General features: G+C 42.1%; 1 protein-coding gene across 7 annotated transcripts in view; it reads right to left on the reverse strand.

Annotated features, from left to right (window-relative positions):
• Nucleotides 1-26,844, reverse strand: part of mgat4c (mgat4 family member C) — a 416,483-nt gene that overhangs the window by 92,544 nt on the left and 297,095 nt on the right. Inside the window, exon 1 of one of the 7 annotated variants that reach the window (XM_072551643.1) lies at nucleotides 24,396-24,482. The exons of 5 other annotated variants lie outside the window; for them this stretch is intronic. The gene's annotated coding sequence lies outside the window, so the exon portion shown is untranslated. Of the gene's footprint in view, nucleotides 1-24,395; nucleotides 24,483-26,844 lie in introns of those variants that run through there. One more of the 7 variants, XM_072551649.1, reaches the window with a different exon arrangement.

Here is a 26,844-nt window from a genome sequence, read left to right on the forward strand (position 1 = left end):
AGGATTGTCATTATACTCAATTCAAACTTGATTGGAATTTGGTATTTTTCAGGGTGTAATGTAAACTGCTTGGCCTAATTTAAATCTGTTTAGTCATTTCCAGGCAACCAGCTGCCCAGTAGCTGGACAACAAGTTACATTGTGCCTTATTGAGAACACTTGGTGCTGCCACTGCTAGATTTTAACTCTCTTAGAAGTACAGAACACCCACACTTTCATAACACTCCGCATGATTTTATAAGCCTCTATAAAGTCATCCCTCAGCCTCTGATGCTCCAAGCAAAACAGACCCAGCCTATTCAACTTCTCCCCATAACCCAAATCCTCCAACTCTAGCAACATACTTGTAGGGTGCTGGAAGACTGGAGGTTGGCTAATGTGGTGCCACTGTTTAACAAGGGTGGTAAGGACAAGCCAGGGAACCATCAACCAGTGAACCTTACGTCTGCGGAAGGCAGGTTGTTGGAGGGAATCCTGAGGGACAGGAGGTACATGTATTTGAAAAGACAAGGGCTGATTAGGGATAGTCAACATGACTTTGTGCATGGGAAATCACATCTCACAAACTTGACTGAGGTTTTTGAGGAAGTAACAAAGAGGATGGATGAGGGCAGAGCGGTAGATGTGATCTATATGGACTTCAGTAAGGAATTCGACAAGGTTTCCCATGGGAGACTGGTTAGCAAGGTTAGATCTTGCAGAATACAGGGAGAACTAGCTATTTGGATACAGAACTGGCTCAAAGGTAGAAGACAGAGGGTGGTGGTCGAGGATTGTTTTTCAGACTGGAGGTCTGTGACCAGTGGAGTGCCACAAGGATCTTTGCTCGGTCCACTACATGTCGTCATTTACATAAATGATTTGGATGCGAGCATAAGAGGTATAGTTAGCAAGTTTGCAGATGATACCAAAATTGGAGGTGTAGTGGACAGCCAAGAGGGTTACCTCAGATTACAATAGGATCTGGACTAGATGGGCCAATAGGCTGAGAAGTGGCAGATGGAGTTTAATTCAACTAAATGAGACGTGCTGAATTTTGGGAAAGCAAATCTTCGCAGGACTTATACACTTAATGGTCAGGTCCTAGGAAGTGTTGCTGAACAAAGAGACCTTGGAGTGCTGGTTCATAGCTCCTTGAAAGTGGAGTCGCAGGTAGATAGGATAGTGAAGAAGGCGTTTGGTGTACTTTCCTTTATTGGTCAGAGTATTGAGTATGGGAATTGAGAGGTCATGTTGCGGTTGTAAAGGACATTGGTTCGACCACTATTGGAATATTGCATGCAATTCTGGTTTCCTTCTTATTGGAAAGATGTTGTGAAACTTGACAAGATTCAGAAAGGATTTAGAATGAAACTGTTGCTAGTGTTGGAAGATCTGAGCTATAGGGAGAGGCTGAACAAGCTGGGCTGTTTTCCCTTGAGCATCGGAGGCTGAGGGGTGACCTTATAGATATTTACAAAATTATGAGGGGCATGGATAGGGTAAATAGACAAAGTCTTTTCCCTGGGGTGGGTGAGTCCAGAACTGGAGGGCATAGGATTAGGGTGAGAGGGGAAAGATATAAAAGAGACCTAAGGGGCAACTTTTTCACGCAGAGGGTGGTACATGTATGGAATGAGCTGACAAAGGAAGTGGTGGAGGCTAATATAATTCCAACATTTAAAGAGCATTTGGATGTGTATATGAATAGGAAGGGTTTGGAGGGATGTGAGCTGGGTGCTGGCAGGTGGGTCTAGATTGGGTTGGGATAGCTGGTCGGCATGGACAGGTTGGACCGAAGGGTCTGTTTCCGTGCTATACATCCCTATGACTCTATGACTCTAAGTCTTTTCTGAACTCTTTCAAGTTTCACAACATCTTCATTCTAAGATGAAGTCTACAGCTGTGAAAGTACTTAAAATGTAGGTTAACCAATGTTCTAAAACTTTAACAAAAATCTAAGAATAATTCAAATTACTTTCGAATGAAATAACATAAATTAGCTTAATCTTTTTCTTGATGTGAAGCAGTTAGCTTGAAAACTGGGTTGTGTGAATCTACTATTTAATTGTCTCAGTCAAGTGCATACTTTTATACAAAAGCAAGTCATTTTAATATAATAATCAAATTCTAAATAAAAAAACTGTTTGCAAATAGACAGTTGTCTGCTAAGGAGTATTTGCGTTTATGTATTATGCTTAGTGAGATATCACCCCTGTGGTACTCAAATAGACAGAGACAGACTTAAAGTCAATAGGGGTGTACAACAATCTGTGCAGGGATGCTATGAAGCATGAAAATGTGTTGTAATTCCAAATTAAAACTCAATTAGTGGTAAAGGAGTAATGAAGGAATAGAATGAGTTTTATGAAAATTATAATCCCATTTCTTGCTGAGGTAATTCATTATTCAACTTGCAGCAAAGTGAGGAGCACACAACATTACTTATTTAATGCATAAGTATTACCTGAAACCCATGTTCTATTGATTCTCAATAGGAGAAAATTTTAAGACTGGTAAGTTTAGAAGGCAAGTCATTGGTTAAGGTGGATCCCAAATGCTTTCTTAACAGCAAACTGCCAACTCAACGCAGCCAGAGGAATAATTTTGAAAGTTCCTTGGTTTATGCGACTTATCACCAGACTACAACTACTTGCACTGCACATTGGATAAGATGGTTACTTTTGAAAATGTGCAGTTGTTTTCAGGAATATGTCATGTTCGAGAAGATATTTATTTCCTTCTTGGTTTCACTTCACAGTACAGAGTGACCGTTAAGTGGTAAAGAGATGTCACTAGCAGATTATAGCAGTGGAAATGGAAGGAGGAGTCCAGCTCAGCAGATTGCCCTCCTGCCATTGGATCAAAAAAAGGCAATGCCATTGCAGGGGCATGATGACCTCAAAGTACATCTCAGCTCCCATTCTCTGTTCCCTAGATGATTGCCATTTTCCTCTTCGTTCCATATCACTTCAATGAGAGCACACTGTACTTTCAATTAGTAAAAGCAAATTACTGCAGATGCTGGAATCTGAAACCAAAAGAGAAAATGCTAGAAAATCTCAGCAGGTCTGGCAGCATCTGTAAGGAGAGAAAAGAGCTGATGTTTCGAGTCTAACTGACCCTTTGTCAAAGCTCCTAGTATAAATACCTCCCTATTTCTCCCCCCAACTTTTTTTAGCTTTGACAAAGGGTCAGTTAGACTCAAAACTTCAGCTCTTTTCTCTCCTTACAGATGCTGCCAGACCTGCTGAGATTTTCCAGTATTTTCTCTTTTGACTGTACTTTCAATTGCTTGGTTTTCACTGCAGCGCATAGTGTTGTAACTCAACAGGTCAAGAAAAGCTACTTCAATAGCTCGTTAAAGGTCGAGTTGTCTTTCCCTGAAGAATGGTGGAATGGGATCCAGTGCTAACTGTGTACACCTGCTTTTCTCTCCAACTCTAAATCTTCTGCTGTCTCCATGGAGAATGACACATTTCATGTCTACTTAGGGTTGAAATGGAATAGTTAATATCTCAGTTTCCACAATACAGACAGGAACATCCCAAATGCTGCAATGAAAGCTCAGACTGAAGTCAGAGCTGGTACTTATTGTAAATCTGATCCTTATGATGACTGTCGTAGCATCAATATTGCTGTCATTCATGTTTTTTTGAGACGCACGCAGAGATTTTGAGATCATCGGGGCTCACCTAATAATCCTTCTGGAAATTTTCACTTTGTGCACTCCTCAGTGGATGTCTTACTGGGCCTGGTGCTCCTACATAGTGCTACTTCAGTGGCTGCAAAAAATGGCACTTACTGGGGAAGACAGCGAATAGTCTTGAAAAGACTCCTTTCACCTCAACCGGATCTCAAGGACTTAACGTTAATTAGGCTGCACCACTGACATGGGGTAGGAGATCTGAACTTATTGGCTGAGGGACAACTGCATGGTGGAATTGGAGTAATGGGTGCAAGCACTGGGAGCGCAGACACGGTCATCCTGAAGCTCAATGGAGTCACTGCCATTGCCTATGGGTCATAACCCTAGTAAATCTGTTGGAGCACACAGATATCTGTATCGCTCTGTCAGCCTGAAAGTTCACTTGAATACTGGTATCTGCAGCTATGTTGGAAGCCGAATAAATCTGCATGCTGACAGCTGAGCTGGCATTGCCAAAAGAGTCAATCTCATTACTTCAATGTGAACTTTCACTCAGACACTAGGGATCTTCATGCTTGCGCTACAATGGAAGCTGCTGCATTAACCACTAGAGACTGCATTATAGCTGTGTCTGCTGGTTCTGCCATAGATTTGGCTGAAAGAAAGAATAAACTCCAAGTGCTGCACAAAACTATGTGCCAGGTTGGACAGAACTCTGCCTTTCTTCCTGACAGTGCCAACATGCTAGCCTGCCAATGGACCAAGCATCTTGGCATACATACACTCGGATATTCTCCTCTGTGCAGCCTCTCATTGGACAGTCCTGCAGGCAGAGTCATCTGCAAAGCTGCCCTCCAATCAGCTGGTATTCAGAAATCATAGCAGCCAACTCAGTCCTGTCAACCCTCCAAGTCCTTCTTACTCACATCTGGGGCAAGTGCAAACATTGGGAGAGCTGTCTCACTGACTAGATTAGATTAGATTCCCTACAGCATGGAAACAGGCCCTTTGGCCCAACCAGTCCACGCCAACCCTCTGAAGAGTAACCCACCCAGGCCCATTTTCCCTCTGACCAATGCAATAACACTATGGGCAATTTAGAATGGCCAATTCACCTGACCTGCCCATCTTTGGATTATGGGAAGAAACCAGAGCAGCCGGAGGAAACCCACACAGTCATGGGGAGAATGTGCAAACTCCACATAGACAGTTGCCCACGGCTGGAATTGAACCTGGGACCCTGGTGCTGTGAGGCAGCAGTGCTAACCACTGTACCACCGTGTCGCCTAACTAGTTAAGCAATAGTTAATATAGAGTCATAGAGACATATAGCATGGAAACAAACACTTTGGTCCAACGCGTGCATGCTGACCAGAAGTCATAATCTGAGTTAGGACCATGTACCAGCATTTGGCCCATATTTTTCTAAATCTTTCCTATTTGTGTACACATTCACATGCCTTTTAAAATGTTGTAATTGTACCAGCCCCGACAACCTCCTTGGTAGCCTGTTCTATACATGCACCATTTAAATCCCTTTTAAATCTTTCCCCTCTCATCTTATATCTATGCCCTCTAGTTTTGGACTCTCCCACCTTAGAAAAAAAGACCGTTGCTATTCACTGTATCCATGCTCCTCATGATTTTATAAATCTTTGTAAGGTCACTCCCCAGCCTCTGACACTCCATGGAGAAAAGCCCCAGCCTATTCAGCCTCCCTATCACTCATTGTCTATGAAGTTCTGTGATTATGACTATGTCCCAGACACATCTAGGTCTGTCATGTTCTACCAGCAGGGCAGACCCAGCCGTGGTGGCAGCAGTGTGATATAGTGTTTTGAGAGTTGCCTGGCATCGTCAACATGACTTCGAACCTCAATGTCTCATAGCATCCCGTCAAACATGAATAGGGAAACCTCTTTTGAAGTACTATGTTTGTCGTCTCCCCATCTCAATTGATGAATCTGTACTGCTCCATGTTAAACACCAGCATGGAGGAAGCACAAGCATGCCCAATGTACTCTGGGTGAACTTCAATATCCATCAACAAGAATGGCTCAGTAGAACCACTACTGAAACAAGCTGATTGAGTCCTAAAGGATATTGTTGCTTTATTAGGTCTGCAGCAGGTGGTGAGGAAAGCAACAAGGAGAAATATACTTGAATTAATCCTCACCAATCTGCCTGCTACAGAAGCATCTGTTCATGTCTGTATTAGTAGAAGTGATTGTCTCTATAACAACAGAGTGTCAAAGTGCCATCCTTACACCGAATAATTCATCCACTGTGTTGTATGGGATAACCACCGTGCTGAATTTGATAAATTTTGAAATAGCAACTCAAATTGGGCATCCATAAGATGTTGTGGGCCATCAGCAGCAGCCAACTGGTACTCAAACACAGCCTGTAAACCTTATGACCCTGCATATCTCTCCCTCTGTCATTACCACTTGCTTCCAAGTAGACTGTAGGAGGCATGTCAGGAAGAGCACCAGGCAGACCAAGAAATGACATGTCAACCTCAAAGTACAAAACAGCACCACCTGCAAGTAAAAATGAGCAGCAGGTAAATGCATGGATCTGAGCAATTCCACAACAAACAGACCTGATGTGAGCTCTGGGGTTCTGTCACATTCAAATGGTGGTGGTGAATAAAACAACTCATTTGAAAGAGGAGGCTGTACAATATCTGAATGTCCAATTACGGGGGAGGCCAGTGCATCGGTGCAAAAGACAAGGCTGAGGTATTTACAGCAATTAGAGAGGCCCATCTCAATTGCCAAGAGGACAGTTAAAAGTCAACCACATTGCTGTGGGTCGGGAGACACAAGTAGGCCAGACAGCGGTTTTCTTCTGTAAAGGTCGTTCGTGAACAAGATGAGTGTTTCTGACATTTGATAGCAGTTTAATTGTCAAGATTAGATTTCAATTGGAGATTTCTTTTAATTGAATTCAAATACCACCATGTGCCACAGCAGGATTCAAACCTGGGTCCTTAGAACATTACCTAGATTAATAGTTTAGACATTTTTACTCTAATACTCTTAAGTCATTGCCCCCCCCCCCCCCTTATGTTCTTATGTCTTAAAGCCAATAGACCATGACAATAATCTCTGCCAACAGCACTGAAGACTTAGGTTTGAGAACTTTGCAAATTATTAACTAAACTGTTCCAGTAGAGATACAATGTTGGCATCTACCTGACAATGTAGAAAATTGCTTAAAAATGTGTTGCTGGAAAAGCGCAGCAGATCAGGCAGCATCCAAGGAGAAGGAGAATCGATGTTTCGGGCATTAACCCTTCTTCAGGAATGAGGAGGGTATGCCAAGCAGGCTGAGATAAAAGGTAGGGAGGAGGGACTTGGGGGAGGGGAGTTGGGAATGCGATAGGTGGAAGGAGGTTAAGATGAGGGTGATAGGCCGGAGAGGGGGTGGGGGTGGAGAGGTCAGGAAGAAGATTGCAGGTCAATCAGGATGCTGCCTGACCTGCTGCGCTTTTCCAGTAACACATTTTTAAGCTCTGATCTCCAGCATCTGCAGTCCTCACTTTCTCCTCAATGTAGAAAATTGTACAGGTTATGTCCTATACACAAAACAAAAAGGATAGATGGAATTACCGCTCTATTCTTGACCATCAGTAACTTGATGATAGGGGTCATCAACATGATGGTACTTTTGGAAAATTATGCAAAAAGAAGGGTGTGGTTTGAGTTGAAAGGTGAGTGATACATAGTGACACCATTTGTGGCTTGCAATTAATGCGGGGTAGTAGGATAAGGATGAAGTGGGATTGAGAAGGTGCATTTAGCAGGAACATCCCCCTCCAGGATGTTTTCAGTGATGCTAAATTCAATTAGCTTAGCGTCTGCCTGTCTCATTTCCTTCAATGGGCTTGGCTGAAGCAGGCGTGCCTGTCACCCACTATCTCTCTGCTGGTGTCTGTGATCTTGTCCTCCAAACAAAAAGAAGGAAATATGCCATTTATTCTGTTTAAGATGAACTTTTATGATTTGCCTGCCATAGCTAAATAGTTGATGATATGTAGAGATTGTAAGAAATGGTTGCGAGGCTGGCTACATTGACAAGTGCTGGCTGCATTGAAGGTGAGGTGGAGCATCTGAATATTAGGTATGGATTGGCGGCTGCTGATGTTTGAGTGAGTGATGAAGATTGATCCATCATGTAGTATGAAAGAACTGTGGTTTAGTTAGTTTTGTGGATGAGAGAAGGTGCCAGCAATTTGAAGATGCATTTTCGTTAATGTTGACTACACTTGTAAGCTCACAGAGCTTTTTCTTGGCACTATCCCAGCTTCTGAGAGCCAGATTCTGGCCACTTGTTTGTATTTACTTTCACAGGCCTCCTGTCCAAGGTTGAGATCCCCTCAGATCTCTCTCCTCCTCCTTGCCTGCTTAGGCCTTAAGTACTGCATCAGTTCACCTGGGAGCTCTTTCTCTGGCTTACTACGCCATTGCCACGCTTCTTCTTTCCAAACACTTCTTGAAACAGTTCCAGCAACTGCTGTAGCCTGAATCCCAGTCCTTCCTTTGGGGCAGACTGTCTTTCAGAACTGAAGCTAGCTGTGACTTTGTACTAGCTAAACATGTACCTGGGCCCATGCTGAGCTTGCAGCCAGTCAGAAGCAGGAATTCCTGCTGGGCTGCACACGGAATCCAAGTTGATGAAAGGTAAGCACAAACATTGCATACAAACTGCCTCAAGTTGACCAGGCATGGGGTAATTATGAATCATGATCCCTGGGTCCTCTATTGAATCTAATTGAATTTTACCCTAATATGTTTTATACAACCAGTTCATATGGCCATTTAATTGGCTCCTGGTGCTGTTTAAGGGATAAATATTGTTAGTTCACAATAGCAGAGTGAGGGTGAGGCATGCATGAGGGTGAGTGCCTAGCAGTCAGGTTGAACCATTAAAGTCAGTCTCCAGTTCACAGGTAACCTGCTGCTGTTAAAATCATAACTGGTCACAGCTGAAGTCTTCTGATATATTCAAGCGCAAAGCAATTTCTGGTTAGATTTACGGGGTGTTCTGGTTGCTCAAGGCACAAGCTGTTACTCTGGTTAGAAGATAGGCAAACACAGTTGTAGTTTTCTACTGTTTTCAACTGACTTTTTCTTCTGGGTGAGACAACTTGCTTCCTTGCTTCGGTCAACCAGCAAAGCTTCACAATAACACTGGAAAGATAGCACCTCCAACAAGGTAGCAAGCCTCATTATGGAGCCTTGTTGGCATAGTTTTTGGGCTCAAGTATCTGGAAAGAAGCTTTAAGTCACAACCTTTGGAAATAAAGGCAAAGGTATGTCACTAAGCCAAGATAGCTGGATAATAGCAACAGCAAACTAACACAATTACACCCAAAATATTCTTGGCAAATGAGGGTAGAACAAAAAAATTATAATAGGTGAAAAAAACTGCTTATGGTACTGGACTAAAGTGAAGTTTGATGATGTGCTGTCAGCCTTATATGGTCCACATGCTGCAACCAGCTCCTGAAAGTATCCCAGATGTTATAGTGGACGGCAATTTAACACTAGACTGATTTTCCCAATTGTCTCACATTTTTGCTAAATCGCATCTATACGAGATATTAGAGGCGCATGACTGGAAATTATTCTATGAATAGTCAAAGCATGCATATCAAAATAGTTATCAATTAGAGACACGAGTCTTAAAAGAGCAGACGGGAATTTGACACAAAAATGCTAAGCATTTGTACAATAATTTATTCAAGCAAATGTTGCAGATTGCACATTACAAATGCATACACACAGCTGAGCAAGTCCAAGTTGGGTATAGACTCTATCAGATATTTAAAAAATTATGTTTTCAGATAAAGTTCCAAAGTAAAAGCACTAACATCATTGCATACATCACTGGAATATAAATTTGAGAGGTCATACTATCCAAGTATTACTGTGTCCTTGGCAAACTATAAATTAACACTTGATAAGTTATATTTTCCTGCAGGGTTTAGGATTCTAATGTTGCAACCAAATGGTTGCCTTGAATCCACACTCATTGGCAATGGGACTGCTTACTGATTTTATTGGAGATGGATACCCAATTGGCTGCCTCCAGGCAACCCCTCATTAGAGGAATAGATGTTCAGAGGTCTTGACAGTGCCACTGGAGAGACAGGCTCAGCTGATGCCAGCCAAAGAGCCAAAAGCAACTCAAAATGCTAACTCACTTAATAATGCAATACTACCTTTCTCTATTAATCCACATACACCCCACCCCTTTCCTCCACGGCTGTGATCGTTTAAAATGTGACATTCTTGTGTTTATCCTAGAGTGCAAGGTGAAAGGTTTTGGCTTCATGCCGTTGCATCCAACAATATTCAAGTTCTGTCCCACAAAGTGACTGCTGATTAAAAAAAAAAGATGTTTGACTACACCTTTTAAATGGTTCTGCAGATTAAGTGTTTCTGCTGCAAGTCCACATCATGTGGCACCCAAAACTGTTCAGTGACATCTACAATGCTTACACTTTGGGAGGGAAAATGAGAAGATCTTTCTAGCATCGGATAGATTATCAAGCTAAACCTTTGCAATATGTGCTTATGTCATACTTGGGAAAAAGATTTTCATTTTCTGACATAAATCAGAATGGTGATATTGATTGCTTGGCATCGTACCTCTGTATGCATTCATTGCACTAGGTTTGAGAAGTTTCCTAAAAATGATTTCCTCTTCATATTTTGCAGTACATTAAAATCTTCCATAAACCATCACAGATTGTTCTGTACAATGTACTTGCATTTCTACAAAGAAATTTATATTTAAGAGGACCGACTAGATTCAGTTTTATTACTATTACAGAATATGGGTTTCTAACTGAAAAAAAAAGCATTGCTAATGACTGTCTGGTCCACCATTTGTTAAGAACCCCCATATTAACTGAAAATAGCCTTAAAACACTGTACAGAAGCATTTTTATTACCAAGCAGAAGTTCCTTTCTTTCATAAATTACTTTTATTTAAAAAGTGCCCATTCATGTCCTGCATCCTCAAAACTACAAAAGTAGGTGATATGCTACGAATTCTTGACAAATAACTCACTCCCTCTTTTTCCAAAGTTTGTCCACCATCTGTTAGGAGAATGATGGATAGTCACCACTTGCTTGGCTCGGTACAGCTCCAACAATACCCAAGAAGTTGTGTCATTAAAGTGGAAATCATTTTGCCTGACGGATGGAATACCAGTCACTCATTACAAAAACTCTGCAAAGTGCAGTAGTGAACACCATTCGTAAGATGCACTGCAACAACAAGCTTCCTAGATAACATTTCCCAAACCTGTGGCCTCTCATACCTCAAAAGGACAAGCAGCAGGGCAGCATAATCTGTGAGATCCTCTCCAAGCCACTTATCACCCTGAATTGGAACTATATTACCAAGCTTGTATTGTTTCAGGGTCAAAATCCTCAATTTTGAACAACAAAGTAATGGGATGCAATAGTTCAAGAAAGTGGTTCACCAATATTTCACAAGAGCAATTAGGGATAGACAATAAGTGGTGGCCTAGTCAGAAATCCCTACTTTTTATGAATCACAGAACTATTGCGGAGCAAAAAGAGGCCATTCTTCCCAATGTGTTTGTACCAGCTCTTCAAATGAGCATCATTACCTCTTGCCATTTTTTTGTTGCTCCCGTTAGTCATGCTAATTATTTCTATCCTCCCCAAAGGCCCACAAATGGACCCAACCAACAGAGTTAAAATCTCTAAGTGTCGATTTTGTGGATGGACAACGGGCTGAAGTCTGATTTTTATTTTTAAGCACCAGAAGTTTTTGTATATAGTTTCATAATCTTTGAGCTAATTTAGCCAATTTCAGGAAAATTGTACTAGATACAACCTTGTGGAAAGTCATGCCTCTTAAATTGTTTTGGACTTTTTTTTCTATGTTTCCTATGTGTTCTAAAGTATAAAATAGAATAAGTTCTCAGCAAAATGCTCCAAAAAGTGAACAAACATACCTTGGCTTTATATAATGGGAATTATTCACCTAAAACTCAAGAATATATTGAAACAATATACGTTTTGCTTCAATACTTCTGCATTAGGACCGCTTGGTATTACATTATTAATGAACTTTTAGTGCTAAAATTAGTATTAAAGTGCTCCCAGTCATGTAAATAAAACTGAATGCTTTAATTGCTATTGATTGAATAAAGATAAAAAGATAAAGTTGCAGTGGTCCTACTGACCATAGAAAACGGTGTCTCATTCGAGACAGATGATTGGTGGTGGTTTAACTTAGGGTCACCACACTTCAGGTGAGATGAGAGATTGAAGAGGTGAATCCTTCATTGTAACCTCAGCCAGTGTGGAAATGGAACCCATGCTGTTGACCTTATTCTGCATTGCAAACCAGCCATCCAGCCATTCTAATTGCCTCCATTGAATAGTAATACAATCCATTAGAACAATCATAGAAATTTGTGGCACAAAAGAATGTCAGTCAATCAAGTTCGTATTATCTTTTTGTTGAGACTAATTCTAAACTAATACCATTGACTTGCTTACAGTCCACAATCATCTACTGCAAACATTTAACTTTTGCAGTATACTTTTCACTTTTGGATTCACAGGCATACGTATTAGGGAAAGATGTGATAGCCTCAACTCTGACTCTCCAGCATCTGTAGTCCTCACTTTCTCCTAGTGATTGCAATGAGGTGAGCGATGTGGAGCTCATAGAATAAGAGTTTCCTGATTGAGGCTGTTAATCTGGTCCAATCAGGAAGCCCTGGCTGACAGATGTAAACAGGACCGTCCTGGCCAAACTGGCCATTAACAGGTCCAGGCAGTGGGCCGTGGAGGGGGTCGTTAGGGCCAACTGCCTGCCCCTCTTCCACGGTTATGTTAGAACCCAGGTGTCTCTGGAAAAGGAGCTTGCGGTGTCCACCGATTCCCTGGAGTTGTTCAGGGAGAGGTGGGGCCACAGGGAGCGGAGTGCATTATTTCCCCCTCCAACTCTATTTTGATTTAGTCCCTGCCCTCCCCTTCACTGTTTGATCACACAGCATTTGCCCTTTGATGTGAAGGGCACTGCTTGTCACTGGCCACTCGGGTGTTTCCTTTCTTCCTGGTGGTGGAAATTTGAATAAAGATTTGTGCACCTTGTGTCTTTCACTGTGTCTCACACACCTGCACACACACAGCATGGGTGCTGGGGAAAAAATAAGCACTACCACAGTTAGGCGGTACTGTGGGGTTATAAAAAAAAGGAGTGGATAAAAGAAAAAAAGAAAAAAAAGTGAACAGTTTATTTATTTATTTATTTTTCATTTTTTTCCCCCCCTACACTACCGCCTAATTGCAGTAGTGTTTATTTTTTCCCCAGCACCCATGCTGTGTGTGTGCAGGTGTGTGAGACACAGTGAAAGACACAAGGTGCACAAATCTTTATTGTGTTTCCACCACCAGGAAGAAAGGAAACACCCGAGTGGCCAGTGATAAGCAGTGCCCTTCACACCCTGGAGTTGTTCGGGGAGATGTGGGTGCCACAGGGAGTGGAGTGCATTATTTCCCCCTCCAACTCTATTTTGATTTAATCCCTGCCCTCCCCTTCACTGTTTGATCACGCAGCATTGCCCTTAGATGTGAAGGGCAGTGCTTGTCACTGGCCACTCGGGTGTTTCTTTTCTTCCTGGTGGTGGAAATTTGAATAAAGATTCATGCACCTTGTGTCTTTCACTGTGTCTCACACTTTGCACACATACAACATGGGTGCAGGGGAATTATTAAGCAATACCGCAGTTAGGTGGTAGTGTAATAAAAGAAAAGGAAACGAAAAGAAAAAATAAACAGGAGTGTTCGAGACCCTGTTCACTCTGAGAAAATAAACATAAACAGGAGCATCCTGGCCAAACTTGCCATAAACAGGTCCAGTCAGTGAGCTGTGGAAGGGGTCATTAGGGCTGACTGCCTGCCCCTCTTACACGGTTACATTAGAGTCCGGGTGTCTTTGGAGAAGGAGCATGCGGTGTCCACCAACACCCTTGAGCTGTTCAGGGAGAGATGGGTGCTGCAGGGAGTGGAGTGTATTATTTCCCCGTCTAATTCCATTTTCCCTCATCCACCGCCCAGACATGCTTTGACATGCCCATGTGCCATGGGGTGATTTGGGATCCCCAGTGGAGGGCTCTCTACGTGGGAGTCCTCCCCCTTTCTCTTGGGGATCTGTGGTGGAGGGTACAACATTCAACAGTCCTCTGCAACTGCAGGTTGCGGTGGTTCACAGACTCCCAGCCCAACTGCTTGTTCTGTGGTGCTGTGGAGTCGGTGGATCATGTATATTTTGGGTGTGAGCGTTTGCATTCCCTTTTTGATTTTCTCAAAGACCTTCTCCTCTGTTTTTGATTGCAGTTCAGTCCCACACTCCTGATCTTTGGGCACCCAGTGCACAGTGGGGAGGGTAGGTCAGAGGATCTCCTTGTGGGTCTGCTCCTGGGCCTGGCCAAACTGGCCATGAACAGGTCCAGGCAGCGGGCCATGGAGGGGGTTGTTATGGCTGATTGCCTGCCCCTCTTCCGCGGGTATGTCAGAGCCCGGGTGTCCCTGGAGAAGTAACACGCGGTGTCCACTAACACCCTCGAGATTTTCAGGGAAAGGTGGACACCGCAGGAAGTGGAGTGTATTATTTCTCCCTCCAACTCTATTTTGATTTAGTCCCTGCCCTCCCCTTCACTGTGTGATCATGCAACATTGCCCTTTGAGAAGGGCACGGCTTGTCACTGACCACTCAGCTGTTTCCTTTCTTCCTGGTGGTGGAATATAAATAAAGATTTACACACTTGTTGTTTTTCACTGTCTCCGAAGAAAAATGAAAGCAAAGAAAAAAGAAAAAAAAAGAAACAAAAAGAAAAAATAAACAAGAGTGTGAAAGGTTCTGTTCGTTCTGAAAGCTGGCCCTGATGGAGCTGGATCAGTGTCAGGGACTCTCTACCTATAAATAAAGGGTGACTTGGTGATGGGATACCAGCCTCTGTGGAGGCAATGAGAGAAAAACTTGCTTATGAAGAAAAATACTCACAACAGTCATCTTTGAGTTGACGTAAGCATTTCTGACATCATGCCTTTAGTTGAGAAGCCTGGCTGATTCAATCCTACCAAAGACTGGGCCAGTATGTGGAACAAAAAAAAAGCATTTTGTTCTGGGCAAATAACATTAGGGCAGATGAAAAGCAGCAAGTAATTCTTCGGACAGCTTGTGGACCCACAGCATTGTTGGTTATTAGGACCCTAACTTTCCCTGAGGCACCAGATAGTAAAACCTTTCAAGATTTGATGGGTTTAACTGAAGGAATATTATGACCTCAAGCCTCCTCTAATTCTGAGAAGCTAATTGTTTTACTCCCCAATTCTAAAAACAGGGAAATCTGTACTGGGATTTTTCACTTGGTTAAGGTGACTAGCAGAGGCGTGTGACTTTGGTTTAACTCAGTGTGAGATGCTAAGAGACCATTTGGTGTGTGGGATTAATGACATAACCATGCAAAAGTGCTTACTAGCTGAAGCCTAACTGGATTTCAAACAAGCACTGCAACAGGCTTTATCATTGGAAAACGGGCAAGTGGAGCATATGAATTACAGGGTATTCCAATGGAAGTGGACATGCTCGCCAGTTTCACTAGGATTGGGGGACACCACTTGAGTGAAGGCAATTGTATAGCCTCACTCAGGACATATCCTGAACAGAGGGACTCTAGGTCAGCCCACAGCAAAACTCCAAACTAGAGCCAAGCCTCATCCAAATGGTTAACATTTTCTTCTGGAGCCAGGCGGCAAGCCATTGTAATTGCTGCCAGTATGCAGACTCAAAACAGCAAAAGAATCCCACTAGACCAAAATGGAGTAAGAGAACTCATAGGCTAGTATCCAGGAGAATGCACTCACCGGACAGGCCATTGATATCTGGCTTGGAACAGTTAAATTGCTTGGTAACATCCAAATCAAAACTAATCAAAATGAATGTCTGGTTAAATAGTCACACAATTCTGATGGAGGTCAATACTGGCAGCCAGAACTAGCCTTTATACAAAATTTGCACTGGATTTCAACCCTTAAGTTTATCCAACACTTAGGCTAGACCAAGAACATCTACCGAGCAACCTTTGCAGATTAGGGGTACAACTTTGGTTCTTTTGAGAAGCAGTTGGTTCAGTTACCACTGATTGTAGTAAAAGGCTCAAGCTTGATGGGGTGAATTCGGTTGAGAAAGGTTCACCGAGATTGGCTCATTTAAAAAATGGCTGCTGAGCGAAGTCCTAAGTAAACACCCGGAAGTTTTTCAGAAAGGTCTAGTGACTATCAAAGAAGCCAAGGCCATCTTGCATGTTGACCAGGAAGCATTTCCACGATCCTGCAAGGCCCGCCCAGTGCCATTTGCCTTACGGGCAAAAGTAGATGCAGAAATCAGAAGGCTGGAAAGGGAATGAATCATCAAACCAGCACAGTTTGTGGAATGGACAGTATCTGTCGTACCGATGGTGAAGCCTAACAGGATGGTTCGCCTTTCTGAGAATTTTTAAACAGATAGTGAATCGTTTTTTGCAGCTGAGTAACTATCCAATCCCTCACAATAGTGGATTTATACACAAAATTGGCAGCAGGGTTGTCCTTCATGAAGTCAGATATGAGCCATGTGTAGTTGCAATTGCAATTAGATGAGGATTCCCAGAACTATGCTTCAATTAATACCAATAAGGATTTGTACCAATCTATGGGACTGCCAGCTAGAGTACCATCAGCCCATTTAAATTTTCAGCAGATGATGAGAACATTTCTCAAGGTCTATCCCAAATTGTCATTTATCTAAATGACATGCTAATAACAGGAAAGACCAGTAAGAAGCAGTTAGAGAACTTGGAAATAGTGCCGAGATGTTTCCCCATGGTGGGTGTATGTCTTTCAAGGCGAAAATGCGTTCCAGGCACCTCAAGTGATCCACTTGGGCTACAGAGTCGACAAAACTGCATCACACCCATTGGAAGATAAAGTGAGGGTAAGCAAATGTGCCCCAGCTCCCATGTCTGGAGCTTAGGTCTTTCTTTGGGTTGGTGAATGATTGCAGAAAGTTCCAGTATAACCTGGCCTCTGTCCTGGCACCTTTACATCAACATTTAAAAAGGGGTCAGCCTTGGAAATGGTCACATAGGCTAAACTTTCAGGGACGTGAAGAAACAGCTATCATACCCTAAGGTGTTGGCACAGGAAGCGAGATCTGATACTGACATGTCATACCCTTCTGTATGGCATTGGGGTAGCATTAGCTCATTGGTAGCACAATGGAGAGTAACTTTCAATAGTGTATGCATCTAGGATTTTGGCTAATGTAGAGCATAAATACCTCCACATAGAAAAAGAAGGTTTGGCAGTCATATTTGGAGTCAGCAAGTCCCACCAATACCTTTACAGATGTAAATTTTGTAATAACAACAAACTACAAACCCCTGCTTTATCTACTTAAAGAGGACAAGGCAGTGCCACCCATAGCTTCAGGGCTGAAATCAGCAGTAAATAAAGGGGGACTTGAAGATGGGATACTGACTTCTGTGGAGGTATTCACTGCTTAAAAACTTGGAACACAGAGGAAACGCCAAGTGTCAAATTTCAAATGCTGTGCTTCATTCTTACCTGTACTCGAAGCTAGATCAACTGAACATCCATTATCCAAATACTTTGAACATTGTGTAGCTCGACTGAAACCATATACAAAGCATTGGAGAGCTTTTCAGCATTCATATTATTGTACACACACACACACCCAAATTGCTGAAGGGAATGCTGAGGTTGTCATTGAAATATGTTGCTTGTGTCAAGAATAAATTTTTAATATTTGCCTGCAAAGCAAACTCCCAACAGAAGTAGGTGTATAATGAATGTTTGTGAATCAATAAACCATGTGGATTACAAAGGAACACTTGGCTTTTTAAAGACTAATTTTCAGCTTCTCAACACTTTGCATCTGCTCTCAAAAATAAGTTGGGGCAGTTAATGTCCCAGTGTGGGTGCATAGTTGACAATCAATGGGCCGATTTAAAAGGTTCATGTTACCACTTTCACCTGAAAGATTCAGACGTAATCCTCTGCGAGCAGACCAAAAGGAAAATATAATTAAGAGACTAAATTTAATGACTGTGATGATGGCCTCATGCATTGGCTGGAAGACCAGCAGCAATCCAGCTGTAGCCAGCCCCAGGAACCCAGACAGGATGAAATATTACTCAAGCAGTTCACTTCGTGCCAACAGGGTTCCCATATTTTTAAAGGCAGATAACCTGTGCTATTTTTCCAGGTGCCCACTCCTATGGTATTTAGCATCTCTACTGCTACACGGTACTAGGTATGTGGGTGCTTGAGAGAGTTCACTGCCAACAATCTTCCATTGTCTTTGTTTTGTTTTAGACGGAAGTGGGGACTGCAGATGCTGGAGATCAGAGTCAAGATTAGAATGGTGCCGGAGAAGCACATCAGGTCAGGCAGCATCTGAGGAGCAGGGGGAACAAAAAAATATTCGGCCTTTCAGGCAAAAGCCCTTCATCAGGATTTTGTTTAAGGCCTACTTAGTGGTTCAGAATATGCCCCTGTAGAGCATCTGTAGAAGATACAATGTTCTTAGAAACATGAAAATGTATTGAATGATAGCAATGAACACAACAGCAGGCCTAATTATTCAGACCGCAAGGATATATTATGGATACATCTACACACTGTGAAAGCTCCAGTAGAACTCTTTGACCCCACCTCTTTCTACTGATATCACAGTCTGTGGGTGGAGTAATGTAATTTGAACATTAATCTCTTCAAGAATTACCTTGCATAAAATCTCCTCCCAAACTTTAATGCCTTATACCATTATTTATTTCACTAACTAACACGTACCATTGCCATATTTCCCCCAATGTCCGACTTCACAATGTGAATTACATTGCGTTGTGACTCGTAACATTCTGGCCTTTCTAACTATTATTCCACCTATGCCTTGTAGCCTCATCTCTGTACGCTGACACTTGTGCTTCTTCAGCCCTGGTAACTGTTCTGGTAGGACAGAGATTCAGCACTGGTGTAAATTCAATAGATTGTCATGTTGGCAGAATAAGTTCTGTGATTTCTGGATTGTTACAATCATCAGTTTCCCCCATATATGCCTCCATTGTTTTTTTCTAAAGGAAAAGGAAGCTCTACCACATTAAATAGTTTTTCATTGTAACATCTTCCTTCTCTGCAGCAGTGTAGTACTCAGTACTTTGATTTTAGGTGATGCTTTATCTGTTAGCTCCAAAAGTCTGGTCTTGTGTTCTGTACCATTCATCTCTGATCTTGATTCTGCAGGGAAATATTGTTGTATAACCTTTTCCATTTCTTTTCAATGTGCTTATTTAATCTTATTCATCTGCCTGCAGCTCTTGGCCACAGCAACTCTGGAATAGCAATTGTCAAGAAGGTCCCAGCAATCCAGTGGATCAAGTTAAGCAGGTCGAGAAAGAAGGAGCGGGGTGTTGACTTGAAGGTCAGGGTTGGCAGTGATTGCTACCTGGGTGCCCTCTGTGGGCAACAGGATGCCTGATCAGGGCAGATACCATCATCGTAGATGTCAAAGAGGTCACCAGGACATACCAACTAGCCTTTCCTTGTGGCATAAGGACCTCCGCACACTGCCTTTTAGCAGAATACAAGCAGTACCAGGATGAAGCTCCTAAGTGGCCATGATAAAATGAATTCTCCAGCCGTCTTGCACAGTGCACATGCGGCTGCTTGGCAGATTCTGCTGGTATTATTAGTAGGCACCTGGAAGGAAGTGGCTGCAAAAACAGAATAGCAGCTGCACTAACATTTAATACCCCTGGCACAGGGTGCCCACCATCTAACATTAGGGTACATTATTCTGTGATGATCTCTGAAGAGCCTTCGCAGCCACTATTCCTCTGACATTGTAGGTATGCCTAACGGATCCTGTAAACTCAGATACTCCGGGGGTTTCTGTCTGACTTTGGCTTGCTGTCAGATTTCCTGATCCTGTTCTCCCTCCTGTTGTCACTACCAGCCTGCCTATACAGTTCCAGTGCAGCGTGGTGCTCCAGTGCTGAAACAATCCAGTATTCTAGGCTGAAGGAGTACAGAAAAATTGTCATTGTTCAACACCCTCTTCCTTCCTTTCAAGGCTTCTCTGATGGAATTCATATTCAAAGCTACTTAATGAGTACTTCTTCCGCCGTTAGGACATGCACTGCCCTTTTAATTTTTGAAGGCAACTTTTTTAAGCTTAGTCACTTCCTACCTAATGCTTAAAACCTGATTCTGTCAGATTTTCAACTTCAAACACAGATGAAAAGAATCTCCAAAGACAGTACAACTCCCTAGAACTCAATTCCATTTTTCTAATTTGTGAACAAAATTGTTATGTCAGATGTAATGGTGTTTCAATAGTAGAATTATAGGGGAGAATTTAAATCTACTTCATGGCAGCTTGGGGAGAGTAATGGGGATAGTACAATGAGAATGCATATGGTAATGATATGAATATACACATGACGATGTAACTTGAGTGTTATGTTTCCCAGGAGAAAGTGGGGACTGCAGATGCTGGAGATCAGAGCTGAAAATTTGTTGCTGGAAAAGCGCAGCAGGTCAGGCAGCATCCAAGGAACAGGAGAATCGACGTTTCAGGCATAAGCCCTTCTTCAGGAATGAGGAAAGTGTGTTGAATACTGGTTGTCCTGGTTGGGTCCAAATTTTGTTGGTCGGAACGTAGTCCGGAGTCCGTGCGGGATCAGTCGGTTCCGTAGGCAGGCGCTTAGGAAGGAGATGTGCTGTGGTAGCGAGTCTGTTTGAGAACGTGGCTGAAGAGCTTCTGTGCAGAGGAGATGACCTGGGGTGTGCAGTGAGAGAGGGACTCACTGAAATCCTTGTAGAGGGAGGAAGAGAGCTTCTTCAAGGAAGGCATCCTTGCAAGAGGATTTGCAGTAGGTTAAAATCTTCAAGGAGAAAGTGAGGACTGCAGATGCTGGAGATCAGAGCTGAAAATGTGTTGCTGGAAAAGCGCAGCAGGTCAGGCAGCATCCAAGGAACAGGAGAATCGACGTTTCGGGCATAAGCCCTTCTTCAGGAATGAGGAAGGGCTTATGCCCGAAACGTCGATTCTCCTGCTCCTTGGATGCTGCCTGACCTGCTGCACTTTTCCAGCAACACATTTTCAGCTGTTATGTTTCCCAGTCAGAGATATGTTGATGACATCATCAACATATCGCAGCATGAGATCAGAGGGTATAAAGGTCTCAGATGCGATCTTAACTTGGGCTACTTGAAGCATGACACACTGATGAAAGTGTACTACTCTTTGTAACAAAATAGCTCAGTACTGGCCCAGACAATCAAATGTGTCTCCAACATTATATTCAATATATAACCATGAACTGTTACATATGACAGACACAGCTGATTCAGAGCATGAGGACATGTCCAAGGGAGCATCCTCCAGGAGAGAGACTCAACACCAGGATCTAATGGTAGCAAAATCCATGGTCAGGACAAATACTTGTTCAGGAAATCCATGAAAGCAGCATAAATTAATGGGTTCAATGTCTGGCAAGTTGTTGAATTGCTAAATCCGGTTCACAGTCCCAGTCTGGAAACCTTCCCCTATCTTACATCTTACACCTTACACTTTGCCAGGGTCTGTTCCATACAGTGTTCTGTCTAAGGCCTAATGTAGGCTTTCCCTTCTGACAGTCTGGCGTAATACCAGGTGAGTTAAAAAGTGTGGTGCTGGAAAAGTGCAGCAGGTCAGGCAGCATCTGAGAAGCAGGACAGTCAACATTTTGGACATAAGCCTTTCATCAGGAATGTGGAGGGGGAAGGGGGATGAGACATAAATAGAAGAGGGGATGGGGCTGGGGGAAGGTAGTGGGCAAGGCAGTAGATGAATGTAGGTGGGGAGAGTGGAGTGGATTGGAGTGAAGGATGATGGACAGGTGGGACAGGTCAAGAGGGAGGTGTCAAGTTGGAGGGTTGGATCTGGGATGAGGTGGGGGGGGTGGGCAGGGGTCTCCTGTACATCGGGGAGACAGAACACCAACTCGGAGCATTTCAGGGAACATCTCTGGTCCACACGTGCCAAACAGCACCAATGCCCTGTGGCCAACCACTTCAGCTCCCCCTTACACTCCCTCAAGGACATAGAAATCTTGGCCCTCCTCCACCAAATCAAATCCACCCGCCCTCATGAGGAAGAATGCCTCATTTTCCATCTTGGGACCCTGCAACCACATGGCATCAATATCACTTGACCAGTTTCCACATCTCCCTGCACCCAACCTCATCCCAGATCCAACCCTCCAACTTGGCACTGCCCTCTTGAACTGTCCTACTTGTCCATCTTCCTTCCCACCCTCCACTCTGACCTATCACCATCATCCCCCACCTTCATCTACCTATCACCATCCCACCTACCTTCCCCCAGCCCCACCCCACCCTCCCTATTTATCACTCAGCTCCCTTCCTCCTCCACATTCTTGACGAATGGTTTATCCCTGAATGTTGACTCTCCTACTCCTCAGATGCTGCCTGACTTGCTGTGCTTTTGGCAGCACCACACTTTTTGACACTGACTCCCCAACATCTGCAGTCCTCACTTTCCCCTATGCTGCCAGATGAGAAATAGAGCAAATAGTAATGTGTTCCCACCATAAAGTTTGGCAGCAGCTGCTTTCCCCATATTTCTGGGCTTTCACTGATAAATGTCCTTCCCCTATTCTTGAGATAACCAGTGAAGTAGACCCATTGTTCCTGTGCAGAAAGAACTATCCAGTTAATCCCATTGCCTGGGCTTTCCTCACAGTCCTGACAAATGTTTCCCTTTCAAATATTTATCTAGTTCCTTTTTGAAAGTTACTATTGAATTGATTTGTACTACTTCATGATTGTGCATTCTGGATCCCATCAACTTGCTGTGATAAAAATTCTCTTAACTCTTGCTATTTTGCCAAGTATTTCAAACGTTACAAGAATAAAATGATTCACCAGTTTATATATATTAACTTGAATATTTTCCCTTTTAAAGATTGAAAGTTTTATGACAAACTTGATTGAATATTGAATTATGCAATGTATCACAATGCTTCAGGAGTGTGTTACAGGACTATAACACAGCAAGTTTATTTTGATGTTCCCATAAAGTATGAGCTTGAAGCTTAAACAAAATCCAGTTCCAAGCTCCAAGTGGCAGTGTCATCTTGGCTTAGTGTTAGCATGTTTGCTTTTCAGTTAGAAGGTTGAGGGTTCAAAAACCACTCCATGTAAGTACATAATCTAAGTTGACACTTCAGAGGAGTATTGCATTTCGGATGAGATGTTAAACAAAGGTCCCTCTATCTATTTGAGAGAGAATGTGAAAGATCTGATGACAAACTTTCAAAAGGAAAAACAGAGAGTTCTTCCGTTGTTTGACAGTCATTCAGTCACCATGTAAACAGATTAACTGGTCATCGATCACACAGCTGTTTGTGGGACTTTGCTGTCTTAAAATTGGCTATTCAGTTTCTCCATAAATTAGCTGTGAATCCACTTGAAAAGTAATTCATTGTTTTTGTTGCACTTTGAAATGTTGTAAACACAGTATGCAAATATACATCAGTATTTACAGCAACTAAAAGGCAATTATAGATAGACAATTAATATTTCACTTTCATTGATGTACAATTCTGTTTCTTATTCCAGTTTGTATTACTGCTATTAATTTTACAATGACAGGAGGAGGGATATTTATAAGACATAAAAGGAAGGAAGAAAATAAAATTAAGTGTGTGGTCACCTCCCATGTCAGGGCTGTGGAGCAATCTTACTTAAAAAGCATAATAAACTTCAACCAATGCTAAAAGATTATTAACTGCAGCTCGATAAAGCTAATGATGTGGACTTATTCAGTCAATAAGCAGCTTTTGAATAAATTATATTTAATAATGATTTAGCATTATACAGTGTGTTGATTCTACATTTCTCATTCCAGCTTACAGGCAATCGAAAGTAATCAGAATTATGCATTGCTCTTCTTCCTAAAATACTTCTCAGAGGAAAACATTCAAGTCCTAGCCTGGAAGATGACCTACTGCAGCTTCAATTCCTTTTGCAATCACACAGGAATCTGAAGTGAAGTGACCACTCTACTCTCAGTATTCCCCCACCCACTTATTGCAATGCTTTCCACATCCATTATGGCAATATCCACATTATCGCTCTCAAGTAAGTCATGTGAAACTGTCAGGGTTCAGCTACCACACATACACAGAAGCTATTAAAGCTCATAAATAATTGAGGAGAGTGAATAATTCAAAAGGAGTTCTATTCAGCTTTTAGTCTTTGGGACTCGATTTTCAAACATCAGTTAAATTGAGACTGACAACATTTTCCATTTTTTGGGGGGAATCTAATAGCAAACAGAAATCTGTCAATGACAAGAAAAACATATGAATATCAGCATGGAAAATTATTCCTAAGGATTTCCGCTGTTTCTCAGGTCTGAGTAAATCCATGTAAAACAATGAGGAGCAAATAAACTGAAATGAAGGTTTCCATCCACAAAGGAAGTCTGACAGTGATTCTTTCAAATTGATCAAAATAAAATACATCAAAACATTCCGTGACTGTGAAAGTACATTCAGAAACACGCAGTAGTAATTCCAACCAATCAGATTTTATGAAATAGACTATGAATCAAAAATAATCAAACTACTCACTGCACACAATGTCTCCACAGCACCTTCCAGCCTCAGCCTGGAACTTGTGCAGCCAGTTACAATGAATACAAGCCCTCCAGCAGACGCTTAAATGTCTTCACTGCTACTTATGAAATCCATTTGCACATGCCACAGCTGACAGCACAGATGCTGTGCTTTTCTTATATATCCATCCATTTGTTTCAGTAATCCCACATAGCATTAAGGTCTAACCATATTACCGTTTGTCAGTTAAAATCCGTTCCTTCTTGATGAGCCTTAGTTTTATTACCCTGCTGTAGAAATAAACTAATACAGAACAGCAAATGATTCCTGCTGGGAGAGTCTGCATTCTATTAAAGGTCTGCTTCAGACATCTCCCTCTCTTTCTTCCTCTGGATTGCAGCTCTATTATATAGACCTCAGTTTATATAAAAGAGTAGAAGTCTCTTAAAGCAAACACCTCGACAGTGAGCAAAACCTTTCAGTCCTTTGTAGTAAATGACTCATGTAGAGCGTATGTGAATGGATCAATGGACCGCACTGAGCTGATCAAACATTTCCTTTCCTAGAATGTTCTTAGTGCAGGTCATGCAAATTAATAAGCATTCTGCGCTTGGCATATTAATAAATGCCCTTTGGTATTTAGTTAATATTTATAGATAATATAGAAAACTTCATCGCATGTATTAGCCTAATACAGACCAAGACACAAAGATATTCCAAAAATCATTCTGTAATTCTTTTTACATTAACACATTGAATTGTTTACATTAACAATAGTAAGAGTAACCTAATAAAAAGGTTGGTTATACCAACATTAATCCATTTTGATGTAATAGAGGTTTTTACATAATCACTAATACAAATGTAAATATACTGAGAAAAGCTATTACCTTTGGAAAATAGTTAAATGTACAAAGTTCAATATACCTTAATGGAGATATAAATTATTTTCAAAATACCACTAACATTGAAATGTCAACATTCAGGACAGCTTCAAAGTTGGAATCACCAACAAAAATGTATCAATCAGTTGTCAAAAATTCTAGATTTTTGGATAAGTGATATGACTATTGACAGCAGATTTAAAACAGCCAGTCAAAGAAAGGATAATTTGTATGTTGTGTGGCAAAGTTGTAGACAACATCTACACATTCATTATCATTGCCATATAAAGAAAAAATTCTTCTCCAGAGTCATGATATGAAAATATGCAAACACAGAGACTTTAGAAATATGCAAGTCTGTAGAAACAGAATTACACAGTCATGCAGGATGAAGGTAGAGAAGAAAACAGCACAGCAAAACATTAACATCGCTTTCTGGTTATACAGATATTGTATACTCAGAGTCCATTAATTACCAATTTGGCTACCTTGCCTTTCGTTTATTAGATTCAGCTTAAGTTACAAAATGAACTAAATACTTGCAATACTAAACTTACATGAAATGATTGTAGGTGAGTCAACTACCGTTTATTAACAGTTTATTGTTGGAATATTGAAGGAAGAAGAGTTAATGTTCCTTTAAAGCTGCATCACTCGCATTACTGTGGCTATGGGTTCAGTTTTGGTAAACCCTGGATTAGCACTCTGGAAAGGTGATGATATAGGAGGTAGGAGAGGAAATGATGAACTGGTAAGGGAGGCATTGGGAGAGGACATTAATGTCTTCTTGCTGTCAATGTTTTACCAGCAGCAGGAAATCTGGCAACCAAATGAGTTTCTTAAGTAGCCAATTAAGGGCTAGTCACAGATCCCCCAAACGGCCTTGGGCATTTCATTGTGTTAAGAAGGGTTGCCGCTGGTGGGGTGACTGCTGGATATTTGCAGACAGACTCTCAGCTTGTACTGGAGTGGAACACTCCCACGTACACACTCCATTGTTCATAGATGTTCCCTGTCAACCCCCAGCAGCAGTGACCACCCTCAGAGCAACAGTGGTCCTGGTGATCTAAACCACACACCCCCGATCATGGAAGTCCTGCTTCTCCCAACCTAATTCATCTGTGTTTTGAAGGTTCCCAGTCATCAAAGCATTCTCTATCGAACAGTGGCAGAGTGGGGTTGTTGAGCGCCTGCTTTGTCATAAGTTCTTAATTGAACTGTGGCCTCTTTATTGTCTGCAGCCAGCAAAGTGCTGCCTGACGTTTCACTTACACTACACCCAGTGATGAATCAAATGTCATCTGATTTTTCCCAGTGCTCTATGCATTTTGGTATTCTTCTGTAGTATTACTTCCTGTCACCAAAAAACCATTGCCAAGTTAAACCTTCCATTAAAAAAGAGCCTAAAAGAATCATCAAGAAGAAGAAAGTGTTTGGTGTTGGGCCACTAGCTTATTGGTGTAGATGAGGAATGAGAGGATGGTATGCAGTCAGGGAGAATAACATCAGCTTCAGCAGATGAGGGGGATGAGAGAGAAAGATCGAGAAAGTTTTCTTCCTCAACTGTGAAAACAAAGCAT

The sequence above is a fragment of the Chiloscyllium punctatum genome, chromosome 32 (genome assembly GCF_047496795.1).
Source record: "Chiloscyllium punctatum isolate Juve2018m chromosome 32, sChiPun1.3, whole genome shotgun sequence".
Classification (NCBI taxonomy): Eukaryota; Metazoa; Chordata; class Chondrichthyes; order Orectolobiformes; family Hemiscylliidae; genus Chiloscyllium; species Chiloscyllium punctatum.